This window comes from Psittacula echo (assembly GCF_963264785.1).
Source record: "Psittacula echo genome assembly, chromosome: 7".
Taxonomy (NCBI): Eukaryota; Metazoa; Chordata; class Aves; order Psittaciformes; family Psittacidae; genus Psittacula; species Psittacula echo.
In genome coordinates this window covers 12,916,795-12,929,299 of record NC_137740.1, presented here as the reverse complement: position 1 = coordinate 12,929,299, position 12,505 = coordinate 12,916,795, and positions in this window count along the sequence as shown.

The following is a 12,505-nucleotide window of genomic DNA, read 5'->3' as shown; positions in this document are numbered from 1 at the left end:
GAGCCTCCCAGCTCATCCTCGCTCGCAAACGAAAGCAAGCAGGGACTTCCTGGAGCGCCCTACTCATGGTGGTGGCACAGCACAGTGTCAGCCCTCGTGCCCAGAGCAGGGACGTGGTGGTGACACAGGGAACAGGCACTCAGCAGTGCCCCATGGCCACCCTCATGGGGGACAGCAGGGCCCGGGGAGGGAAGGGGATTCTCCCACTGCTGCCTGCCCAGCTGAGCCATGGCTGCTGAGCTGCCCCAGGCGTGGGCTCATGGGAGCAGTATCTGCAGGACACAGCCTGGCCCTGGCTCCCATCCACAGCCCCATGGGGCTCAGGGACCAGCCCCATCTCTGCCATTCCCGTCACACTCCAGCCTCGTGCATGGTGCCATAGGGTGCAGGAGCCCAGCAAGCGTTGCACCCCTCCCCAGCATGGCCCTGTGCAGCCCGGTCATCATGTTAAGCCATCTCTTAATTAATCAGGCTGATTGTAATGTGTTTTTAGGGCATTAAAATTCAATTGTGGAATTCTCCGCTGGCTGGGCTTGCAATGAATACAGAAGTTTGCCTAATTAGAGCTGACACGCAGCCGGCGGGGGAACCAGACAAACGGTCCCACCAGGGCTGCTGGCCTCACGCCCCTTGCCTGGCCCCAGCATCCCCATCCCTGCTGCCATGGAGACCACCACCCACAGCCCTGCCATGGGCATCCCGGCCCTGCCATGGGCACAGGGAGGGCAGCACTGCCCAGCCATGGTGGCTCTGGGGACATCCCCAGCCATGCACTGTGCCAACCCTCTGGCCAGGCACCAGCCAAGAGCAGCTGAGATGTTTCCTTATCGGCAGCATCAGGTCTTCGCTGTCATTACCACAGCAATTATCATCTCATTTGGAGTCTTTAGCTGCCATAATCTGTCTCTTGCACTGATTTATTCCCCAGGCCTCTTCCCCAGCAGTGCAGAAGGGAAGGAGCCATCAATAAGGAGGCAACAAGCTTCATCTCATGGGGAAGCCTCTCCCAGGTTGGAGCAGAGCAGAGGTGCCCTGTGACTGGAGCATCCTCCCATCCGGAGCAGGCACATGGCTGGGGCCAAACTGAAACCTGCCACCTCCCAGCACCGGCTTGGAGCCAGTTCCCCCAAATCTGGTGTGTGTTTATTATTTCAGCTGCTGTTGGCACCAGCACACGCGGGGCTGAACCAACCACGCACACAGGCAGGAAGCAGAGCAAGGTGTTCACTCTCCAGAGACAGACAGGGATGCCAAAGTCGTAGCTTCCTTGTCTTAATGCTGTCTCCAGATGGGGCTGTTACTTGGAGGTGGTTTTCTCCCTGTGTGCGTCAGTCAGTATCTCCTGTGACTGCCTCCAGGAACTTCGCAGGGCCTTTTCTCACCTGCATTTCCTGACTGCCAACTCACACTCACTGCTTCACTTTCCCATTTCCCTGGGCTCTGTGCTGCTCTCACCTTCTCTTTCACCTCCCGTCACAACCAGAATGCCTGGGGCTTTGCCAGAGAGCAGTTTGGTGGCAGCCCCAGGGACAGTGACAGCCACCGACCGGGCAGAGCTCCCCAGGCACCATGATCTGCCCCACAGGAGAGGCAGTGATGAGAAGGGGACAATAGGACAGTGCCAGGTGACTGGGAACCCGAAATGGGCTTATGCCATGGCCAGAGTCACCCAGGGGCTGCTGCATGTGGTTGCCACAGCTCCCTGGGCTGGGGCATCGTGCCCGCCTGGCTCTGGCACTGGGGCAAGAGGGATCCCCTTGCCGCTGTTGAGCTGCCAGCCCAGCTGCCCCCATCCATGGGGTGACCCCAAGCATGGGTGCTGGTGGCAGCAGTCACCCTCACTGTGTGCATGGAGCAGGATGCCATCCCTATGGTGCCTGTGGGAGGGACTCTCTGTGTCCCACAGCCTCGCTGACACCCTGAACAAGACAAACCCAGCACCACAGCAGCCCTGTGCCCAACCTGGCTCCCACCCTCACCCCTGTGTCTGTGGTGGGATGCCACAGCACGACAAGGTGAAGCCACAGCAGGGCACGGGCAAGAAGCCGCCAAGTCCCCACACCTCGGCTGAGCCAGGCTGTGGGGTACAGTGGATTAGGACAGGCAGGATGGCAGAGGTGCCAATGGTCCTCATGGCTCAATCCCAGTCCAGCAACACGGCTCCTGTCCTGCCCCAGCAGCCGCCGCAGCACAACCTGCCTAATGGAATCCATTTATATGCAAAATCCCTAGAAAAAAGCGGTAATTAATGAAGTCCCTTTCATTACCATTATGCAAATGCGATTAATTTCAGCTGTTATGAATATGCAAATATTACAATTATGATCTAATTGCCAATGTGTGCAGGGGAGCAGGCAGAATATCAAGTCTCAGCCCAAGTCCCAGAAGCTTTGGGGTGCGGAGACGCTCCAGAATGTCATAGGCGGGAGGGGCGATGCCCAGCTTGGGGGGGGCTCTGCCTGCTGTATGTGCGGGGCCAGGCAGCAGGGACATGCCTCGGCGACAACCTGCCCATGCTATGGGTCCTGCATGGGCCCCCTCTACCTACCCCATAGTGCTCCAGGCAGGCTTCCCACTGTGCCATAACCCCTAACCCCTGTGCCAGGTAAGCCTGCACCAGGGCTGGTGCTGAAGAGCTCCCGGACAACATTGTCCATCCCTCTTCAGCCTTATAACACATCCCTGGGCTGCAGGGAGGAGGAGGAAGAGGGTTACCAGGGAACTCAGTGCTGCAGCACTGGAGGGCAAGGAGGCTAATGGCAGCAGGAGACATAGACCTGCCCTGATCCTGCTCCCTTGCAGCCTAGGAAGTGGTGGCCCTGTGCCTGCACATGCTGCCTGTGGGGTGCTACCACTGTTAGTAAACCCCATCTGTGTGCCCTTGATGCAGCTGGGGCCCCTAACCCTTTACCCACCATCTTGTGGGGATTTTGGCATTCCCCACTGCTGGTGGTGCTCTGGGCTCATAAGAAGCTTGGGGGAGACAAGTAGCGCAGCTGCTCTGGCAGTGGACAGGTCCTGGTGCAGAGTGAGCCTGCAGCAAGTAAGTTGGGCTCTGGGGATGCCTCGCATGCAGATGCCCTGTGTGGAGCCATGGGGATGCTCTATGTGAGGCTATAAGGATGTTATGCATGGGGCCAGGAGGATGTCCTGCTTGAGACCATGGGGATGCTGTCTGGGGCTATGGTGATGTGCCCTGTGGGAACATTGGGATGCTCTGTTATGGGGCCAGGAGGATGCCCTGGTGGGGCCATGCTCCTGCAGGAAGGCAGGCAGCAGGCTGTGCTCCTACACCCTGCAGCACACAGATATTAACCAAGGAAGGGCCAGAGGCAGGACCAGTGCTCCCTGTGCCAGCACCGGGTCCTGTGGGGTCAGCATCCCGCAGGGATACCTCTTGAAGGATGCTCTCTCTCCCGCACCACTGCGCTGAGCCCTCACTCTCGCTCCAGTGCACAGCCCCTCCTGGGCCTGGTGGCAGCCGAGGCTGTGCACAAGGCAGCACGGCAGCTGGTCCCAGCTGTGCTTGCAGCAGGCAAGAGACCTTCCCCAGGGGCAGAGCAGCTCACTTCTGCCCCAGTGCACCCCAACCCCAGCCTGCCTTCCCTGCCAGGGTGACAGCCCTTTCCCAGCCCTTACCACTGCCCCCACATACCCTGGAAAGCAGAGCAGGGGTCCCTGCCTAGTTCTGGGTGCAGGCTCACAGGTGCCCCCAGGGAAGCTGGGGGGTTGTAAGGACACTGTCACCCCCCTGGGGACCCTGGCGCCTGCTCCCCATAGTGGCAGCAGCCAGCCCCATCTTCGCATCCCAGTGGGGTCGACAGTCCTGCTCTGGGGCTGGAGAGGATTTCCTCACCCATCACCACAACCCTTTTCCCCACAGCAGCAGGGACCAGCTGAAACCCGTATCTCCCACCTGTGTCCCTGACATAGGGATAAAGGAGACCTCCCATTGCTCATGCTAATCTGAGCATCATGTGCTTTAACGGGGGACTTTTCCTTGCAATAAGGGAGGAGGAACTGAGCAAGGCAGACCGGGCAGACTGGTAGCTGGCATGGTTAGGCAGCCCCCATGCCTACACCCAACAGCACATCCTGGGCACCCCCTCCAGCTTGTCTACAGCCCAAAACTCCAAAATCCCCCAGCCTCTTCCCATGGAGAAGCTAGGAAGAGGAGGAGAGGTAAGAGGAGGAGGTGGAGAGGCTTCTCGGAGCTACTCCTCGGTTTCCAAGGCAATGAGATGTAATGGCTGTTCATCGCCGCAGGGTCATCCCTCTGTGCTGGAGCCTGGAAAGGGGCTGGGGAGCAGCCACAGATCCCAGCATGCCGGCTCCCCACCCCATTGGGAATTGCTGAGCACCCACAGCCTCATCCCCCCTGGGGCTTGCCCTGCTCCATGCAGGTCAGCACAGGCCAGGCAGCGCTTGGGGACACAGGGAGTTCAGCACAGGCTGTTCTCTGTCAGTTGCCATCAGTGTTGGGGATGGAGCTGGATGTTCAATTCCCTGCCACAGCTGCCGCTGTGTCCTGCAGATGCTGGTAGGGTACCAGACCAGGGCTGACTCCAAGGGTTTCAAACCAAGAGAAGCACCAATGCACGGCATTTCTCCCCCGTCTCTCCAGGGTGGTGTGAGCACCCATGGGTGCCATCACCACTGCGTTCGGCGGCCCCTGGCAACTCGCAGTGGGCACTGAGTGCTCCATCCCCATGGGTACGACGAAGGCACACAGCCTGGCCTTGCTCCCCACACCACCCCTTGTGTTTTCCCAACTAATTGAATTCAGAGAGATTTCTTCTCAGTAGAGCCAATCGATGACCCCCGTGTTATCAGCCCCCCCAGCCCTCAGGGTAGATATGGGTGAGGGGAAATATTGGATTTGCGGCCATTTTCATTGGGATTTAATTGGGCAGCCTCACCTCGTTGCCTTCATCCCAGGCACTGACGCGCGCAGCCGAGGCAGCAGCTCCCCTTATTTATCACTTTTCAAATATTTGCCTCTTCGCAGCTGTGGGAAATCGATGCTCCCGCCTGTGGCATGTCGGGAGCGACCTGGCCGGGCAGCCGGATGGCTGGGGATCCATCAGCCGCTGCCATCGCTATCGACAGGGTGATTGGGGTTTAAGAGGCACTTTGATAGCAGAACCAGCACACATTAAGTGCTCGTCATCAGGGGATGATCATGACTTATTACTGCTAATTCTCCCTGTGCAGCGGCAGGGCCGCAGGGCTCTTCCTTGCTAATCGCCACACAGCTCCGTGCTGAGGCGCCAGTGTGAGGCTCCAGCCGTGCTCCCAGTGCTGTGCTCCCAGCTCAGCCCTCAGTGTATTTGGGATCCCTGATCCCTGGGTGTTGCTGGAGGGCTGGGGGCTTTCTCTGCCCCTCACTGCTTTGTCCAGCCTGGGGGAGATTGAATCCTTGATGAGGTCCTGGCTGGGCTGGTGGAGGGGCTGCAAAGCTCCTGTTGCAGCCACAGCCAGCACAGGCACCTGCGGAGGGGTCAGATGCTTGCACTGTCCCTCTCACCCTGCTCTGGGCATCCCCAGGCCCAGCACTGCCTCCAGCCCCCCTATCTCGCACCTTCACCTGCCTCAAGCCATCAGCATCCTGGTCTCTGAAAGTCTCAGCTGGACAGGAGACAGAACCAGCACCTGTGGGAATGGCAGCACTGTCAGGGTGACCCTGTATGCATCCCAGGTGGATCTCAGAGCTCGTGGTTGTGATCATGCCAGCTTGGCTCTGGCCCCATGTTTGCCTCCCTGGGTCCTTCCTCCATGGGATGCCCCAGAATCCCTGTACAAACCTGGGCAGGCTCCAGCCCTGGCAGCCCCATTCCCTGGTGGAGCTATGGTGGGGCAGCCACCAAGCCCTTCACTAACGTGAGTTCTCCCTGTGAAGCCAGCAGGATTAGTGTCATCCAGCCCTGTTGCTTGGAAGGCATCTGGTAATGAGCAGCCAGAGAGAGAGAGATCCTCGGTGGCAGCAAACAGACGCTGCTGTCACTGTGCAGAAGCTCGGGCACACGTGGGCTGCCAGCTCACCGCTGGGACCAGGAGCATGGCAGTGCTTCCTGACAGCCCTGTGCAAGGGATAGGAGCTGGAGGGGACCCTGTCCTGGCCCGTCTGTGTGGGGAAGGGGATGCCAGCCCCCCTGCAGCAGCACAGGGGCAGGCAGGGAGTGCTCCCAGGTCACACAGACATTCCCCAGCCATGGCGTGGAGGACAAAGGTTTTGGCAGCTGGATGCCAGTCTTGGAGGAAGAGCACATGGAGCTGGGAACAGCACTGTGCCTGGCTGCTGTGATCTCGCTGGCATACATCCATGCCTCAGCTCCATCTCCAGCCCAGCTTGAGCTCGTGCCCTGGTCAGTCCCACCTTGGGGCCGCATCAGCACCAGATGCTCTGGCAGTGAGGACCCTGCTTCCAATTTCCAGCCCAAATATATTCATGGCCAGGTCAAACCCATCATCCCTGTGCCCTGGGTGATTATCCTCAGTGTGCTACGAGAGACAGCCTGTCCCTTCCAACTGCCAGGGGACACGGGTCTCCATAGGGATCTCCTCAGATGGACAGCAGGATTTGTGCCAGAGGGACTGAGCCCTGCTCTCTTCCCCAGCCCCTTGCCCTTGTCCATGCACCCCAGCTGGTTCATGTTCCCATCAGGTATCAACCTGCCCCGGCGTTGCAGGTGTCTCTTTCCTGGCCCCAGAGCCACCCAGGGTGACATGTTTAACCCGCTTGTACCTATTGCCATGGCAATGGGTGCTCTCTGCCCTCCACCCCATAGGTTAGTCCTTAACAAGGGGCTAATGAAATAAAGAGGTCAAACCAGGCCCAAGGGGGCTGGTGACATGCTGCTGACCCCCGACTCACATGGCCTCGGTGCTCCTGCCACCAGTGACCCCAGCAGGGCTCCCTGGGGCTGTGCTGCGCGTTCCAGCACGAGGAGCAGGTACCCGGCCATGCTGTGGGAACCCCTTTACGGAGATGAAGGATGGAGCAGAGGCTGAGCCGGGGCTCGGGGCTTTGCAGGATGGGAATTGGTTTCCTTGTTAAGCGCTGGGTTTGTTTTTTTTAGCAGGCTGTTTATGGGAATGGAACCTCCCTGTGTGAATTATTCATGGCCCCTCACAAGCTCACTCTCAAAATATCAATTTCTCCCAGTCACGCCAAGCAGCACTTAAGCCTAAAAGCTTTGTTAAAGTGAACCGCTAGCCCAGTGAGCCATGGAGGGAATGGGAGCAGCCGGGATTGGGGCTCTGCAGGGGTGGCCCTGCACCTGCCTTGCAGGTCCTGGAGCTGTGGGGCAGGACGTGGTGGGAATTGCAGGAGGGGACCCAGTGTGGGGTGGAGGATGGACATGGGGATGGCGGGCATCACCCCAGCAAGTCACTGCAGCACACTGGGACTCTCCCTCAGGTTCTCTCCTGAGCAAGCTAATTCCCAGCAGGGGGGGATCTCCCCACTCTGGGCATCAGCAGCATTTAAGGAGCCACCTGAGGAATGAATCAGGTGGAGGAGCAGGGATGAGCTCAGGCATTAGCAAGGGGCACTGCAGGAGTTGGTGGGAGGGAGGGAGGGAGAGAGAGAGGGAACCACTGAGGAGCAAACCATCCCAGCTGTGGCTGCAGATGGCACAGTGATGCTGCTCTCCCTCAGGGATGCAGCCAGGACACTGGGATCCCCATGCGTTTGCACAGAGCACTGCTCAGCAAGTCACCCATGTCTACTGGGGGCCGTCAGTGCATTCTGCTTTGCTTCTGGCATGGGGTGGACAAGATGAGGGCATCTCCAGCTCGAGGGCCATTGACAAGCACCCCAGGCAAAGCATCACAACAGCACCCACACCAGGGCCTCCCTGGCACTTACCAGGGATACCTGGCATGAGGCAGAGGCAGTGCCACATCTCTGACCCTGTCTTATCAGGGGCAGCCCTGAGACGCAGTCAGAACCCTGCAGGCAACAGCTGGTCCGGAGCAGCACTGCTGGTAATTACTAATTAAAATGCAGATGCTCCCGAAACTGCAACTTGGAGTTTCTCTAGCAACTGCTAAATCAAAAGCAATGAGGCAGGGAAATGCCAAGTCACGCAGTGGGTGCCACCGTGCTGTGCCACTGCGGGCAGGGGGATGCTGGTCCTGCCCTGGCACCCCCAGTATGACCCTGCCTTCCCCCTCCACCCCAGAGGAGCTCCCACAGCCCCTGGGCAAGAGGGGCTCAGCTCCCAGCAAGGCCAGATTGTCTCCTTCTCCTCCAGCACAGTCTGCCTTTATCCTGTGCTTACCATGGTGTCTGGTGAGTGGAGGGCAGCATCTAGCCCATGGACTGGGCATCCTAAAGCTGGGATAAGGGCTATTTTCCCCCTGGACCATCCTCTTTTTTCTCTGAGAGCAATCACTCACAGGAAGGCAAAACCCCAAACAAATAGAAAACTCAGAGGTTAACATGCCCTGCACACAGAGCTGTTAAAATGTGTTTTAGGAATGAGGACATGCCATTTCTCCTTAAACCTCCACCTAAGCACCTTCATGATGTCACCCCTTGTGTGTGTTTCACCGCTACACTCACCCTGGTACCTCAGGCTGTGAAGCTGCAGCAAACCCTCTTCTTCATCACTACTATTTCACAAATCTTCTTCACACCAGTGAAGTTTTTGTATCCTCACATTGCCTGTTGATGCAAATAGTAAATAGTTTTGGTCCCCAGGGCTTCTCTTTGGCATGGCCTTTCCCTGATGCCTCCCCATTAACAAGGCCATGTAAGGAATCTGTCCATGAGTCAGTTTTTAATCCATCTTCTGTGCCCTCTTAATTCCTCTTAAAACAAGTTTTTAATCAAAATGTCATGTGGCAATAAGTGAAACGCTGGAGAGCAATGAGTGGTGCTCTGCTGGTGCTGCTGCCCAGGCTCTGCTCCTGCCCAAAGACACAGCGGGTGTGTTGCACATCCGCCCTTCGACATGACCCCAGATGAACCCTCCGTTGTTTTGCTGAGCTCAACATCTCACACTTGGTCTTTGCTTTTTGTACCTTCCCTTTTTGCTTTGCCATCCCAGTCCAGGGGAAAGTGGCTCTGCCTCCGGCACGTGGTTCAGGCCAGGCTCCGGGCTTTTGGGCGTGGCTTCATTTATCCATCATTTATCCAATTAGGAGGACTCATCAGGAAGACCCCTCAGCAATGGGGGGGTTACCTGCACACAGGGACCTGCCCTGCTGCACCCCCTCCTGCTGCAGGACAACAGGTTGGCTGCCCACAGGCATCACCAACCCCAATGCGGGTGCCAGTGAGGCCGCCCTGGTACCCAGGTGCCCTGGATGGGAGGATGTCAGCGTGTGACGATGTGATCATTTCCATGGCAACAGTGTGTGACAGCACAAGCACCGGCTGCTCCACAGTGATGCTGGGGTTCCCTGTCGGCATGTTTCTCCTGGAGGGAACCAGCAGTGTATGGGCACCTGCTGCTGACGACAGAATTCGAGCAGCTGCCATGAGCCTGAGCTCCATTGGAGCAAACCCATGGCTGGTCCGTGACTGCTGCTCTGCGAGAGTGGGGCAGAGCTGTGCCCATGGCTGGTTTGTCAGAGGCAGTGTGGGGAAGAGGGGAACACCACACCAGGTCCCCCTGCCCCATAGTGAGGGCAGAAGCCACTTAGGAACACAACAATACAACAGTGCTGCAGCATGAGTCCCCATCCCTGGCAGGCACAGAGCAAGGCAGCACCCCCATGTGCCCTGCACCCTTCCCCAGAATGGATGCACCAGCACACAGATACTGAGCACAGCATCCCTGCTCCAAGCGGAGCTGGGAGGAGCCCACCCTGAGCCCTGGTGTGCAGGAGCCCAACATCTCCCACTTTCCCCATGCAGGTGATGCTGCAGCCTGCACTGTGGCCAGGGTCAGGGGCTGGCACTGAGCACCCATGGGCCAGGGGCTGGCACTGAGCAAAGTGGGGGCTGCGTGGTGGCTGGAGACACAGTGGGGAGAAAGGGAGGGAAGGAGGGAAAGAGGAAAGGATGGAAGGCAAGTGACCCACACGTGAGTGCTCAACCTTGCTCTGGTCCCCAGCACGCCTGTTGCTTGGAGAGAGCTGCCAGGGAGAATGGAGTGGGCACTTAATCTCCCCTTGTAAGTTTAATTAATGGGCTGCAGCGCTCATTCTGTGCTGCTGCCTTAATTGGTACAAGCTGCAAACGCTCTGGAGCCTGGAAAAAAACATTTGGAAACGAAAAATATATTAAGCAGGAAACAGATCAATGGCTCTTAATGAAGCTGATTCGGGGCTGCCTGTCGTCGAGGGGCCGGGGGCCGGGAGACAACATTGACGCCCAGACTCCATGGCCCTGGCACCCGCCCTCATTAGTGCAACGAGCAGTCCTCAGAACAAGAGCAGGAGACCTGCTCCTGGCCTCAGGAGAACGGTCTGGGGCTGTACCCCCTCTGTGCAGGGCTGCAAGCCTCTCCCTCTATGATTCTGGGGGCAGCTTGAGCTCTCCTTGCACAGCTGGAGAACCCCAGGTGAGCACAGCTGGAAAAGCCAGCCCTGCACATCTGGTGCCACCCCGCACAGCTGGAGAGACACTCCCAGGTACAGCTGAGAAACCATCTCTACACATCTGCAGCCCCTGGCACAGGGTGACTGCAGCACACATGGTCCATGTGGGGCTGCCCCAAGAGCACCTCCATCCCTGTGGGGCTGCAGGGGGGCGGCCAAGGGCTGTGGGCAGCACTGGCTGTGTTTCTTGGTGGTGGTTTAATTCTCCCTTTACACAGGGACGGGGCACGGTGGGGCCAGGCTGGTTTGCATGAGGAGGCTGGGGGGCTGCGCTGAGGGCTGTAATTGCCTTGGCTGTGCACAGAACATTAGCTGTGCTTCCCAGATATTTACACAGGGGAAAACAAAGTCATAACTCACCAAATAAATAATCTCCCAGGCGGAAGCTCAGGGAGTAGGTGACCCCCTGCACTCACACAGCAGCCCCAGCATAGAGCATCGTCCTCCATCCCCAGTGCTGGGGGGGCAGAGAGGGCACCCAGCGAGCTGAGGCGGTGGGGTCATCGTGCTGGGGTGCAGCAGTGCAATCCTCTAGGGACAGAGGGGTGAGAGACCAGGGAATAGGTGTACGCAAATGTCCCAGCTTCTGTGCAGAGTGGGGCAACCCCAGATCCCCCCAGATCAGTGGGGCCAGGGGAGTTTTGCAGGTGCCCCACATGCTAATGCACACCCCAAGAGCACCCATCACCTGGAGTCTGGGCCTGTGAGACTCATAAATCACCCTGAGCCCCGCATGGGAGTGTGATGCTGCACAGGAAACAGAGACCTCGGCACTGGCCTGTTTCACACAATACATTTCATTTAATATTTGGCATTTCTCTTGGTCTGCTTGACAGCCAGTTAACAAGTTAGCAGGGCATGGTATCAATAGCTCCAGACCGCATAGATTAAAATCTGTTTAACAAATACATCCCAAGAATAAAATAGCAAATGAGGGCAGTGCAGCCATGAGGGCTGGGACTCTACTGAGGCTTCAGCACAGCTGGGAGCAGAGCAAACCTTGTTTGGGTGATATCCAAGGAGGCTCAGCCACCAAGTGACCAAGCAGGAAGACCCCATGGCTCTCAATGCTGGCAGGAGCAAGGAGGACCCAGCACAGCCCAGTCCAGATGTGAGCAGGGAGTGTGTGGGGTGAGCAGCCCCTCCACATCCCCTGTCTGCTCAGCAATGGGCTGGGGTCTGCAGGGACCACTTTGATTTCCTGCTTGCTAAATCCCAGCCCCACTAATGTGATTGCTAGAAGCATGTGGCCCCTAATGGAGAAAGTACACTGCAGCCTGCTGCCTGCCTGGGACAAATTGCAAATCTCGTTACTGGTTATGTCCAGATTTTAACGTGATAACAGCTCCCCAGCTCAATTACGGCTTTGGCTCAGTCCCCTGATGATCCCCAAGAAAGGGTTAAGCAGCTGCTATCAGCCATGCTCCGGGTGCAAGAGGGGACAGCGGTTGTGTATGGAATCTCTTTATGATGCGCAGGTTCCCCAGAGCTGCCTTTCAGCGGCCCCACATCATCCCCTATGATGCTTGGCCCCAGATGAGCTTGTGCCAGCCACAGTGCCCCACACACAGGCCCCTGCCCCACGGGCCTGGCTCCCTGTGCTAATCCCAGTGCTGAGCAGCAGCAGCAGAAACCCATCCCCGATCTGTTTCCCTCCCACCACGCAGGAGCACTAAGGCCCCACTGGGCCCCGGCATGGCTGCCGCTCTCGGTTGGCCAGGCCCAGGCTGCTCCTCACAGTGCCTTGTTAGAGAAAGAGAGAAAAATAAATGGATAAATAATTTAAAACATGCAATCCTTTGCACCTCTTCAGTGCTCTGCCCTTTCAAAGCCCTGCGTGCCCATTAACTAATGAACCACATCAAACGTGCTCTCGCTTTCCATCTCCCAGTCCTCTGTTTGTCTCTGTACTAACCTTCCCTGACTCTCTGTCCCTGTGGTCCCCAAACCT